General features: G+C 47.1%; 1 protein-coding gene across 6 annotated transcripts in view; it reads right to left on the minus strand.

Annotated features, from left to right (window-relative positions):
- Positions 1-12528, minus strand: part of EMID1 (EMI domain containing 1) — a 67894-nt gene that overhangs the window by 39509 nt on the left and 15857 nt on the right. The gene's annotated exons all lie outside the window — the stretch shown is intronic.

The raw sequence follows: 12528 nt of genomic DNA on the forward strand, positions 1-12528 counted from the left end.
GGAGTCTCAAAGCGGCTAACATTCTCCTTTCCCTTCCTCCCCCACAACAAACACTCTGTGAGGTGAGTGGGGCTGAGAGACTTCAGAGAAGTGTGACTGGCCCAAGGTCACCCAGCAGCTGCAGGTGGAGGAGCGGAGACGCGAATCCAGTTCCCCAGATTACGAGTCTACCACTCCTAACCACTACACCACACTGGCTCTCATTAGCTCCAGTCGTGGCCGACTCTGGGGTTGCGCCGCTCATCTTGCTTTATTCGCCAAGGGAGCCGGCATACGGCTTCGGGATCATGTGGCCAGCATGACTAAGCCGCTTCTGGCAAACCAGAGCGAACCAGAGCAGCGCACAGAAACACTGTTTACCTTCCCGCTAGAGCGGTACCTATTTATCTACTTGCACTTTGACGTGCTTTTGAGCTGCTAGGTTGGCAGGAGCAGGGACCAAGCAATGGGAGCTCACCCCGTCGCGGGGATTCGAACCGCCGACCTTCTTATCAGCAAGTCCTAGGCTCTGTGGTTTAACCCACAGCACCATCCGTGTCCCATGCCACCCAAACTTAAGCACACTTAAAAAATACACACGCCACATCATTGAGTCATTTGACCCTAAGCTAGGCATTATTCTTCCCACATTCCCACCATGAATTTAAACAATTGTGGCTTTTGCCAAAGAAACCTGGGAGATGTTGTTAAGGGCTGTGGGAGTAGTCTGGAGGTCACAAGTTCCTCCCCCAGAGCTATAGTTCCCAGATCTCTGCTTAACCACTCTGGGAATTGTAGTTCTGTGAGGGGAGCAGGAGTCTCCAATCAACTCTCAGCACCCTTAACATGCTACAGTTCCCAGAATCCTTTGAGGGAAGCCACAGCTGTTTAAGGAGGTATCCTGGTTGCTTTAAATATTGTGTGGGAAGAATTATAGGAACAGAATTACCCAAACTGAATAGAAATTTATGCGACTACGGCGGCAAGAATGTTACTTGCCCAAAAATGGAAAGAAGAAGAAGTCCAAGCGAAAGAAGAACAGATACAAAAAACTTACAGAATATGCTGAAATGGCAAAACTTACTGGAAATATAAGAAATCAAGATAGCAAACTTTTTATAAAAGCATGGAAATGGTTTATTAAATATTTACCAAAGAAACAAACTGTAAACAGATAAGAACATTGGCAGGATTATTTTAATAACCTGCAGTTTTATAAGAGTATATATTTAAAGCAGATGAATAAATGAGTAACTTAAGTTAATTTGGAACATGCAGAAAATATGTAAAAAAATAAATTTAAGGAAGCGCAGAAAGAGGGCGGGGATGGACGTCGTGCTTCGAAATGTTAAAACGATGGTAAAATTATTGTAATGTATAAAATCGAAAATCATAAACAAAAATGAAACATAAGTAAATAAATAAATACAGTGTAGATGTAGCCATAGAGCTGTCGCATGCCACTATCAGAGACAGTTTATAGCGCAGTCCTAACCACAGTTGCTCAGAAGTAAGCCCTGTTAGATTCAGTGGGGCTTATTCCAAGGGAAGGTGGGGTTCGGGCAGCAGCTGTATGGCTCTCTGAATGAGGTTCCTGTTGGCATGGGGAGTCATTGAGGAAATCCGCTGTCTGAATCACTTGGAACTGCAGTTGGCTTCCTCCAGATGGGGGTCTGTCTCCTACACGGGTCCGGAGGGCTGGCTTCCCATGCTGGGATGGGGTGGGAAAGGAACGAGATTGCCCGAGATTGCCGTCTGGTTTGTCTCTCTGAGCCAAACTTGTATCTCCAACTCTGCTTGGTAACAAAGCCTTTTTGCCGTTTGAGATCCCCAGAAGGAAAAGAATTCCTAGGGTGGTTTCCGTGAAGTTAGCCCGGCCAGGGAATTTGGAAATTCCCCCAAACCCTGATCACACAGTGGAAGGTAAAAGGTAAAGGACCCCTGGACGGTTAAGTTCAGTCAAAAGCGACTATGGGGTGCTCATCTCACTTTCAGGCCGAGGGAGCTGGTGTTTGTCCACGGACAGCTTTCCAGGTCATGTGGCCAGCATGACTAAACCATTTCTGGTGCAATGGGACACCGTAACGGAAACCAGAATACACAGAAATGCCGTTTACCTTCCCACCACAGCAGTACCTATTTTTCTATTTGCACTGGTGTGCTTTCAAATTGCTAGGTAAGCAGAAGGTGGGGCAGAGCAATGGGAGCTCGCTCCGCCGTGGGGATTCGAACCACCAACCTTTTGATTGGCAAGCCCAATGGGCGCAGTGGTTTAGACCACAGCGCCACCCGCCACAGTAGAAGGGCCATTGCTTAGGGGCAGAGCTGCTGCCAGTCAGTGTAGACAGCACTGAGCTAGATGGGCCCATAGTCTGATTTGGTACAAGGCTGCTTCTTATGTTCCTATTTAATGCAACCCTTTATTTAGAATGCTGAGGACTAGAAACTTCGCCTTTTTTAAGGGGAAGGGCCATAGCTCAAAGGAAGAGCACCTGCTTTGCATGCCTCTCTGCTCTTATTGCAAGATGGCCCCAGCCATAGCTGGAAATGATGCATCAGATCAGATGGGTCTTGGGAGTCAAGTCACCAGAGCTCTTTTCATTCTGTCCATAGCTACTATTTTTTTAAAAAAACTTGTTGGTCACTTAATACAAAAGCATGGGGGCCACCTCTAAGCAACTTATGGAATAATTAAGAGCCAAAGGCATAGCATAAAGGAAAAAGCAGGACCTAAGCATACTGTCTCCAACAGTGGATAGTATGGAACACATCAATAAGGGTTAGTAGCTGTGGACAGCCTTATTCTATAGTTTTTTTATTGTACAGGCAACCCCCTGTTTACGCACCTTCAGTATCTGCATAAAGATGTCACTGAAATGCCACCAAAAGGGCGTAACAGGGGTTTTGCAGGATTTTTCAATGGGTTTCAATTATATGCAATTTCACATAACCACTGCATAAGTGGGGGGGGGGCACCTGTAATTATCTGTATGTTTTTAACACCGATATAACAGCTAAAACTGGGTGGGAAGTCATTAAAGAAAACACAATTAAACATTAACAGAATTAAAACTAACCATCCAACTAACACACTCATATATATAATTAACATACACACACACACACACACACACACACACACATATACATACAGTAGGAGCTCGGTTTAAGAACAGCCCTGTTTATGAACTATTCAGTATAAGAACTCCACAAAAGTAGTGTTCCGGTTAGCGAACTTTACCTCAGTCTACGAATGGAAGCCGAACAGTGGAAGGTCACTGGCGGCAGGAGGCCTCATTAGGGAAAGCGCACCTCGGTTTAAGAACGGCTTTGGTTTAAAAACGGACTTCCGGAATGGATTAAGTTTGTAAACCGAGGTACAACTCTGTGTGTGTGTGTGTGTGTGTTGGCTGGTTGGTTAGTTTTAATTCTATTAATGTTTAACTGGTTTTTAATGACACCCCCCCCCCCATTTTTAGCTGTTCTTATTTTATCTGTAAACCGCCTTAGAGTCCCTGTCAGGGAAAAAGGCAGGGTGGGGATGAACATAACGATAATAATTATCCTTCACAAAATTGTCTAATCTTCTGTTAAAGCCATTCAAGTTTGTTGGTCATGACTGCCTCTTGTGGGTGGGAATGAATCCCATAGCAGTTTAACAGCTAGTCTGATTATCTGCTGGTAGATAGGAGAAGCTTTCTTCAGCCTCCCAGTACTTATTTGGGGACATGCGGAGACAAGGTTGTCTCCGCAAGGCTGTCGCATCTGGGTGGCCAAATGGATGTCATCAGCCTTGTCCCCACCCACTCGCCCCATCCTGATTTCAAGTCACACCAGGTCAGGGCGTCATCAGCTGTCCCAACCAATAAGGGAACGCGCTGATCTCTCGATGGCTCATTCTGAGACCACCCTGAGGACCACGATCTCCCCTTTCCCCTTAATCTGAACCGGAATGCATTTGGCAATGTAAATATTTGCTTTGAAAGGAGGGGAATGGAAGAGAAAGGAGGGCGGGTGTTTGTGCAGATCACAGGCATGAAGCGATGCAGCTGGCAAGATAGAAAAAGAGGCAGCAAGAAATCTCTAGGCTTCTAGGGGTGGGTGTGGGGATTACTGGGGGGGGGCGCAAAGAAGTAAGGGGTGACGAGGTGTAAATGACCATCAGACCAGTTTTTCAAAACTGGTATCACTGGATCAAGTTCGTCAATTAAACTAAATACAGCGGAACCTCAGTTTTCGAACGTAATCCATTCCGGAAGTCGTTTGACTTCCGAAACGTTCGAAAACTGAAAATCAAGGGGTGTCGGCAAAGTGAGTGGTGAAAATGGAAAAACGTGCCGTGGAAGCCGTTCGATTTCCAAGGTGCATTTGGAAATGGAAGCATTCACTTCCGGGTTTTCAGCGTTCGGCAGCCGAGATGTTCTAAAACCGAGGTTGTGCTGCAGCTTCAACTGGATTTGAATTTTTTTTTTCAACTAATGGTTACTGTTTTGAATTTGATTCTGCAATTATCTTCCTTAGTGGGTCATGCAAACTGCTATTCTGAATAATGCTTTTTGTAGGGTAAGGGGCACTGGGGATGAGTTTATGGGGGAAAGATTAGGAGCCACTAGATTTTCCAGTGGGGTTCCCCACGCAGGACCTAAGCACTACAGCCACTTTCCCCACTTGTGATTTGCAGCAACTGGTATTCAGAAGCATTACTGCCTCTGACTGAGAGGCAGAGTATAGCCATTGCAGTTAAATAGCCCTCATAGCCTTATCTTCTGCCATAAATTTGTCTAATCCTCTTTTAAAGCCTCCCAAGTTGGCGGCCATCACTAGCCCTGGTGGGAGTGAGTTCCATCATTTTAATTATATGCTGCATGAATAAATTCTTACTTTTGTCTGTCTTCAATTTTCCAACATTCAGCTCTCTTAAATGCTGCTTTACTAGTATTTTAAGTGGGGGGGGCTTTTTCTGTCCGCTTACTCCAAGCCATGCACTATTTTAAATATCACTATTTTGTTCCTCCCTTACTCTCTGTCCCCCCTAAACTGAAAAGGAAGTTTAGTTCCTGGATAGATAAGCTACAATTAACTGGAACACACAAAGGCACGGTAGCTCTCCCTTCTAATTATTTGTTTACACATTTGTTTGGTTGATAAATCTGCATCCTGTTTTTCTACCAGACTCCTCCAAGTAGCTCCCAAGCTAACTGCAAGGAAAATACAAAAGGTCACCCTTTCCTTGCATGACTCCCTCTCACTATCAGCTCTGTTCGCATTTCACACTCAAGTTTCCAGACCTCAAGATCACAGAGGCTAGCTGCCAAGGAATCAATGCAGGGACAAGATAACCAGGGAGAAGACTTGCCAGGACCAGGTAAGAGTTACGTGTCGTGGCGTTAAAGCTGTTTGTTGGGAGCATGGTGATGTCTAACCTGCTTTTGGAGAGGGGGTGCCAAATTGTAATAATGAGTGGGGAGAAATGTGGCATGATTTATTGCAGGGGGGAGTCCAAATGTGGCCCCCAAGTCTCTCTTTCAGGCCCTCAGGACCTTACCCATACCATCCCCCTCTCTTGTCACACTCATCTCCCCAGACCACACCTCTCACCAGCACAGCCTCAGTGCTTTGGCCTGGCTGGAAAGTGTCCTTAAACTCCAAAGTCTCTTGCTTGCCTGGCAAGAAGGTAAAGAGGTGGAATAAGCTTCACAGAAGCAGCTCTGCTCAGTGTGGTGTAGTAGTTAAGAGTGGTAGACTCGTAATCTGGTGAACCAGGCTCGATTCCCAGCTCCTTCACATGCAGCTGCTGGGTGACCTTGGGCTAGTCATACTTCTCTCAGCCTCACTCACCTCACAGAGTGTTTGTTGTGGGGGAGGAAGGGAATGGAGGTTGTTAGCCGCTTTGAGACTCCTTAGGGTAGTGATAAAGCGGAATATCAAATCCAAACTCCTCCTCCTCCTCCTCCTTCTTGGCAGCTCTGCTCACTTTTGTCTCTGGCCCTGTCGACCACTGACATGTGGCCCTTGGGAGGTTGACCAGAAAGGAACACAGCCCCTCAGGCTAAAAGAGTTTCCACACTTGTACTTTATGGGAAATCCCTGAAATAACAGAATCAAAGAATTCAAGACTTGGACGGTAACCCCAAGAGTCATCTGGTCCAGCCTGTGCAATCGCAGCTAAAGAAATCCCTGACAAATGGCCTTCTGGCCTCCATTTAGAAACCTCCAACAAAGGAGAGCCCATCAGCTTCCGAGATTGTCCACTCCATCTCCTCAGAGTATTGCAAAAGAACGATGTCAATCAACATTTGATGATCTTCTTCTACCGGTCCACAATAGAAAGTGTCCTTTCATACTGCATCACGGTGTGGTATGCTGGTTTGACATCAACTGATAGGAAGTGCCTACAGAGGGTGGTGAATTCAGCACAATATATTATGGGCTGTCCTGTGAATCTGCTGGATGACATTGCGGAAGAACGTTGCCTCAGGAGAGTGAGGAAAATTCTCAGGGATGATTCACACCCTGGCCGGCACTTTCTTGATCTCCTGCCCTCAGGCAGAAGATATAGAAGTATGATTAGTCGCACCAACAGGGTAAAGAACAGCTTCTATCCGTGGGCTGTTAGGCTGCTGAATGAAAGGGTTTGGTGGGTGTGCGTCAGTAAACGAGGGGAATTAAGACTAAGAGAGCTGAGTGGGGGGTGCTCATGTAATCTCACTGTATACAAGTTGTACAAGTGACAATAAAGTATTTCAATTTCCACTGTCAAACAGCTCTCACAATCAGAAAGTTCTTCCTAATGTTTAGCCAGGATCAACTTTCTTGTCATTTGAACCCATTGGTTCAGGCCCTAGCCTCCAGAGCAGCAGAAAAGAAACTTGCTCCATCTTCCATGTGACAGCCCTTCAGATATTTGAAGATAACCTCTCAGCGATATCCGCCTCTGCCAGCTGTTACTTCCTGCATAAGTTGAATTGAGCTGCCTCTTCCCCTCGTTCCCAGAATGCTTTATTAAAACATGTGCGGCTTTTGCCATGAAATGGGCTGAGATGACCACAGCAAGCAAAGCAAATGAGGTGGGCCAACAGGATCTCGAGGAGGGCGGCCGTGCTGCTGACCCAGCAAGGGACACTCAACAAACAGGAAGGGCGAATGATTTCCCGTGGAGGCTGTCACCTTCGTAGGTCAGATGGTTCAGGAGATGAAAGGATGCTGTCACAGAAAGGCAAGTCCCACGCCTAGGAAAACAGATCGCTGATCAAGCAGGCAGGGCCTGTTGAAAGAGGAAGAGGAGGGGTCCCTGCATCTCTTACCTAAAACGCTCTCAATGACCTCCGTCACTGGAGTACAGGAACAGAGTGGCTTCTACCGAGTCAGAACCATTGGCCCATTTAGCTCAGTCTTGTTTACACAATACCCTCCAAGTGTCCCTATTTTTCTAGGGGCAGTCCTGGAATTACAGAAGCCGTCCTGGTTCTGATCCCTCTTTTTTTTTTCCTCCGCGTCTCAGAGAACAATTAAAAGTTGCAACGGAGGCAAAAGATAGCCTGTCATCGCCAGCAGCTATTAATACCCTTTTCCTCCATGAATTTGTCTAATCCTCTTTTAAAGGCATCCAGGTTGGTGGGCATCACGGCCTCCTGTTCCAAAGTTTAACGATGTGCTGTGTGAATAAAAGCTTCCTTTTCTCTGTCCCGTTACTGAGTCTTCGACTCAGCCAGTATGGCTCATCTGACTCGGCAACCCACCTCCAAACACAAACAAGACAGCTCGGATAGCTTAGTCCAGGCATGTCGGAAGTCCGTTTCGGGGACATAATCTAGTCTGCCAGTCGGTCTAATCTGGCCCCTGTGGCAATTTCAATCGTAAAAAAGGTCAACAACTTTGGTTGGCCCTCACTCATGTTCATTTTAACAAATCTGGCCCTCTTTGGAAAAAGTTTGGACACCCCTGGCTTAGTCGGTAGAACCTGAGATTCTCAACCTCAGAGTCATGGATTCGAATCCCACATCGGGCAAAAGATTCCTGGTTTGCCAGGGGGTTGGACTAAGATGACACTCATGGTCCCTTCCAACACTACGATTCTGTGAAACCACACTGCAACCAACCAGGCTCTGGACACCCTAATCTCTCACAATGCCAATAAAAATAAATAAATATAAAAATAAGAGACCTACTCACATGATGCTCACACAAAAAACCCCCGCACAAACACTATGCAATAGAACAAAAGATCACTATTCCCATTTCCCTCCCTCCGTCCCTCTCTCTTTCCCATCTTCCCCCCCCCAACGCACAATGTCTGTGACAATAGTGTCTCATACCAAATGTAAACTGACCCTACGAATCAAAAACGGAGATGCTCTATATACTTTCCCTTGTTTATTTGTTTGTTTTTTAACACAAGATAATCTTTAATAAGAGCTATTTTTTAAAATAAAATTTAAAAAAAAACCTCCCATCAGCCCCAGCCAACATAACCAATGGCCAAGGGTGATGGCAACAGCTTGAGGGCACCAGGACCTGAACGAGATTTATTTATTTATTTATTTTTATTTATTCAATTTGTATACCCCCCTTTACCCGCAGATCTCAGACCTATTTGGTTGTTTCTGCACCTTCGACCATTGCCGAACAGAGTTTAACCACACAGAAGTAGACCAAGGCTGCAGAAACTGAAATGAACTTGGCCACAAATAAACTACAGTACGCTGAATTTCCCTGGAAGGTCAACTTTAAGAAGGGAAGACGATTTGCTCTTAATAAATATTAAAATGACTAAAATAAAAGGGGATCCGAATAAAAATTATGTTGAAACCAAGAGCCAATTAAAAAACAAAATTATAATCCTGAATCTCCCTGGCAAAACAGAGCATTCTCTCTTAAGGGTTTTCTTCTCTTGCCAATGTACCTCTCTCCAAAGTTGGCTTATTTCTCTCCCTCTTCCCCCCTCTCCCCCCACCAGCCCCAGTCAGCCTCCCCTCCACCACAGACCTCTCTCATTTCCTACTATGCTCTGCCAAACTCAATACAGGGAGTATCCATCCACCGGGTAGGATTTCACAATAATGGGATTTCGCACCAGGTGTCCTTTTATTTTATGGATCACTTCTGACATCTTGGCTGCCTGCCACCTGTTATGATCTGAGCCTGCTGTTTGGAGTTACTGACACTGGTCCCCTTTTCCATGTGCAGTCAAGCATAGCTGGGTTTGGGGGGGCTACGCAACCCTTCACTAAGGCTCAGGAAGTGTGTGGAGTGGTTTAAGTGGAGCTTACCCTCCCGGCCACAAACCACCCCTCCGTCTTGTCACCACAATCAGTGGCATTCACAGGGCCGGCTCTACCATGGGGCAGAGAGAGGAAGCTGCCTCTGGCCATTTTTACTTGGGAGAGGCAATGAAAGACAGAGCAGGTTGTCCTGCATGCCCAATGCAAGCCCCGCTGCCTCCAGGTGTGCTGTCCTGCAGCCAGTTTTAAATAGAGCCACTGCCTCTTGTGGCAGAGAGTTCCACATTTTAACCATGTGCTGTGTGAAGGGCTTTCTTTTTTTAACTGTCCTGAATCTCCCAACATTCAGCTTCGTTTGATGTCCACGAGTTCAGGCATTATGACTGAGAAAGAAAAGCTTTTCTCTACCCACTTTCTCCATGTTGTGCATTATTTTGGACACCTCTATCTTGTTGTCTTAGGGACACAGGTGGCGCTGTGGGTTAAACCACAGAGCCTAGGACTTGCCGATCAGAAGGTCGGCGGTTTGAATCCCCGCGACGGGGTGAGCTCCCGTTGCTCGGTCCCTGCTCCTGCCAACCTAGCAGTTCGAAAGCACGTCAAAGTGCAAGTAGATAAATAGGTACCGCTCTGGCGGGAAGGTAAACGGCATTTCCATGCGCTGCTCTGGTTCGCCAGAAGTGGCTTAGTCATGCTGGCCACACGACCCGGAAGCTGTATGCCGGCTCCCTCGGCCAATAAAGCGAGATGAGCGCGCAACCCCAGAGTCGTCCACGACTGGACCTAACGGTCAGGGGTACCTTTACCTTTACCTTGTCGTCTTATATATCCCATCTAGATAGCTGGGGTAGCTCAGTTGGTAGAGCATGAGACGAGAGACAGGGCATACGAAGAGAAAGGGCTGGGCAGGGAGGAGGAGAAAATCAAGCTCAACTCAACCAGTAGAGCATGAGACTCTCAGTCTCAGCATTGTGAGTTTGAGTCCTATGTTGGGCAAAAGATTCCTGCATTGCAGGGGGTTGGACCATCCCTTGTGGTCCCTTCTAACTCTACTATCTCCCTGTGTTTTTATAAATAGAGAACTAAAGTTTCACTCCTCAGCTTTCCCAGCAAACTCTCCCGGCTTTTCGCTTGGGGATTTTCCATTTCTTCTTTGCCCATGTGCAGCCCTCCAGACCATGCGTAGGCAAACTAAGGCCCGGGGCCCGGATCCGGCCCAATCACCTTCTAAATCCAGCCCATGGAAGGTCTGGGAATCAGTGTGTTTTTACATGAGTAGAATGTATCCTTTTATTTAAAATGCATCTCTGGGTTATTTGTGGGGAATAGGAATTCATTCATTTCTCCCCCCCCCAAAAAAAATAGTCTGGCCCCCCACAAGGTCTGAGGGACAGTGGACCGGCCCCCTGCTGATAAAGTTTGCTGACCCCTGCTCCAGAGCATCTCAGGATCTGGGAGTCTTGGGCCCTTGCTCATATCCTTCCTTGCTTCAAAAACAAGGGGAGGGAAAGAGACAGGATGAATCGGTCAGCTCCGTTCTGGGTCATCCTGAGTCATTGCTTCCTTCAACCCAAACCAAGCGGACATTGAACTTCCCCCTGCCATTTGGGATTTGGGGCCGACACAAGATCAACACAAGTCATCAGCTAGAAACCACCTCAGGCAGAATCACCTCACTCAGCTCCTGTCCCATCATAGAAACATTAATTTAAAAATATTTAAGCGATTTATAAATGCCTTCGATAACCAAACACTCTGAGAGGATTCTAAATCATACTGCTCTGTGGTAAAAGGTAAAGGACCCCTGGATGGTGAAGTCCAGTCAAAGGCAACTATGGGGTTGCGGTGTTCATCTCGCTTTCAGGCTGAGGGAGCCGGCGTTTGTCCGCAGACAGCTTTCTGGGTCATGTGGCCAGCATGACTAAACCGCTTCTGGTGCAACAGAACACAGTGACGGAAGCCAGAGCGCACGGAAATGCCGTTTACCTTCCTGCCGCAGCAGTACCTATTTATCTACTTGCACTGGTGTGCTTTTGAACTGCTAGGCTGGCAGGAGCTGGGACAGAGCAACGGGAGCTCACCCTGTTGCGGAGATTTGAACCGCCAACCTTCTGATCGGCAAGCCCAAGAGGCTCAGTGGTTTAGTGCCACCCATGTCCCACCTGCTCTGTGGTAGCATCTCACGGCACCCTCAGCAAACCACGGTTCCCGGGACACTGCTACTCAGCCTTCTGGAAGATTTGCAAGTTGCTGCAGGAGGACCATGAACAACATCAGAGGAGGGGTGTCTGTCTCTAGAACCAAGGCGAACCCAAATAGCAACCTTAGTATTTTGGCTTTTGCCAGGAAGTTTGACATTGTTAATGCAATCTTACCATATTCATAGTGTCAGGGAACTGACATCGGAGCGCAGAGCGGAGGTAGGTCTCTCCGATGATGCAGGAGAAGGGACCAGCAGGGAGAGGGAGAATACTTCCATTGGGGAAGGAAATAAGCGTGACACCAGGAATGAAGGGGAGGAAGGAGGGTCTTCGGAGAGAGGGCTCCAAGACCCTTCCACAGGGTTCAGCGGGGAGAGCCCAGGACCTCCGCTGGCCACGCCCACTCTGCGCAGGAGACTTCCGCGCAGAGAGGCGAGGAGGAGACTTGGCGTCAAACAGCTTTTATGTTGGAAGAAGTTTAGGGAACGCCCACTGACGGATTCTGCCAGTGACTGAGACAGTCGCCTTGTAAGGGCTGTCAAATCAGGGAAAGTTTTAGCTACCCCAACAGCTGGGAGCAGTTTGGAATTTACCCACAAGCAACCCCAATTCTCATTACACATAGTATTGAAACATTGTGGGTTTTTGTATGTTGCTGTACAGCACGGTCGCATCTTATGTGCATTTAACTTGCTCGCTTTCAAGGCTGAAAACGTGCAAGCAAGGCAGAGGGCAAGAGGGACCTTTCTCACAAGCTCCTTGGGACGACTTCTTGCAAACCACTTTGAGGTTTCTTCCCTTTACAATCACGTGGCACATAAATTTTGCAAAATAAATAAGATAAATAAGTTGCATCTCAGGGGGCTGCACCAGACAGCGGTGCATAGCTTTGACCCATCCATATTTCACTTTCCCCTTCCCCACTGTTTCAGACCGGAAGACCCTTGGAGGACCTGCTTATTTGCTTACGTACCTGTACAAAGCAGCAAGAATCACATAACGGTCATATCAATGCCAACAACCATAGCTGTGATTCTTGAATTGCAAGAAGTTGGACTGGATGACCCCTTTCAGCTCTACAATTCTATGAATCTATGAACCGGGCTTTATCTCTGTGCCCACCCCAA

The sequence above is a fragment of the Podarcis filfolensis genome, assembly GCF_964270895.1.
Source record: "Podarcis filfolensis genome assembly, chromosome: 16".
Lineage (NCBI taxonomy): Eukaryota > Metazoa > Chordata > Lepidosauria > Squamata > Lacertidae > Podarcis > Podarcis filfolensis.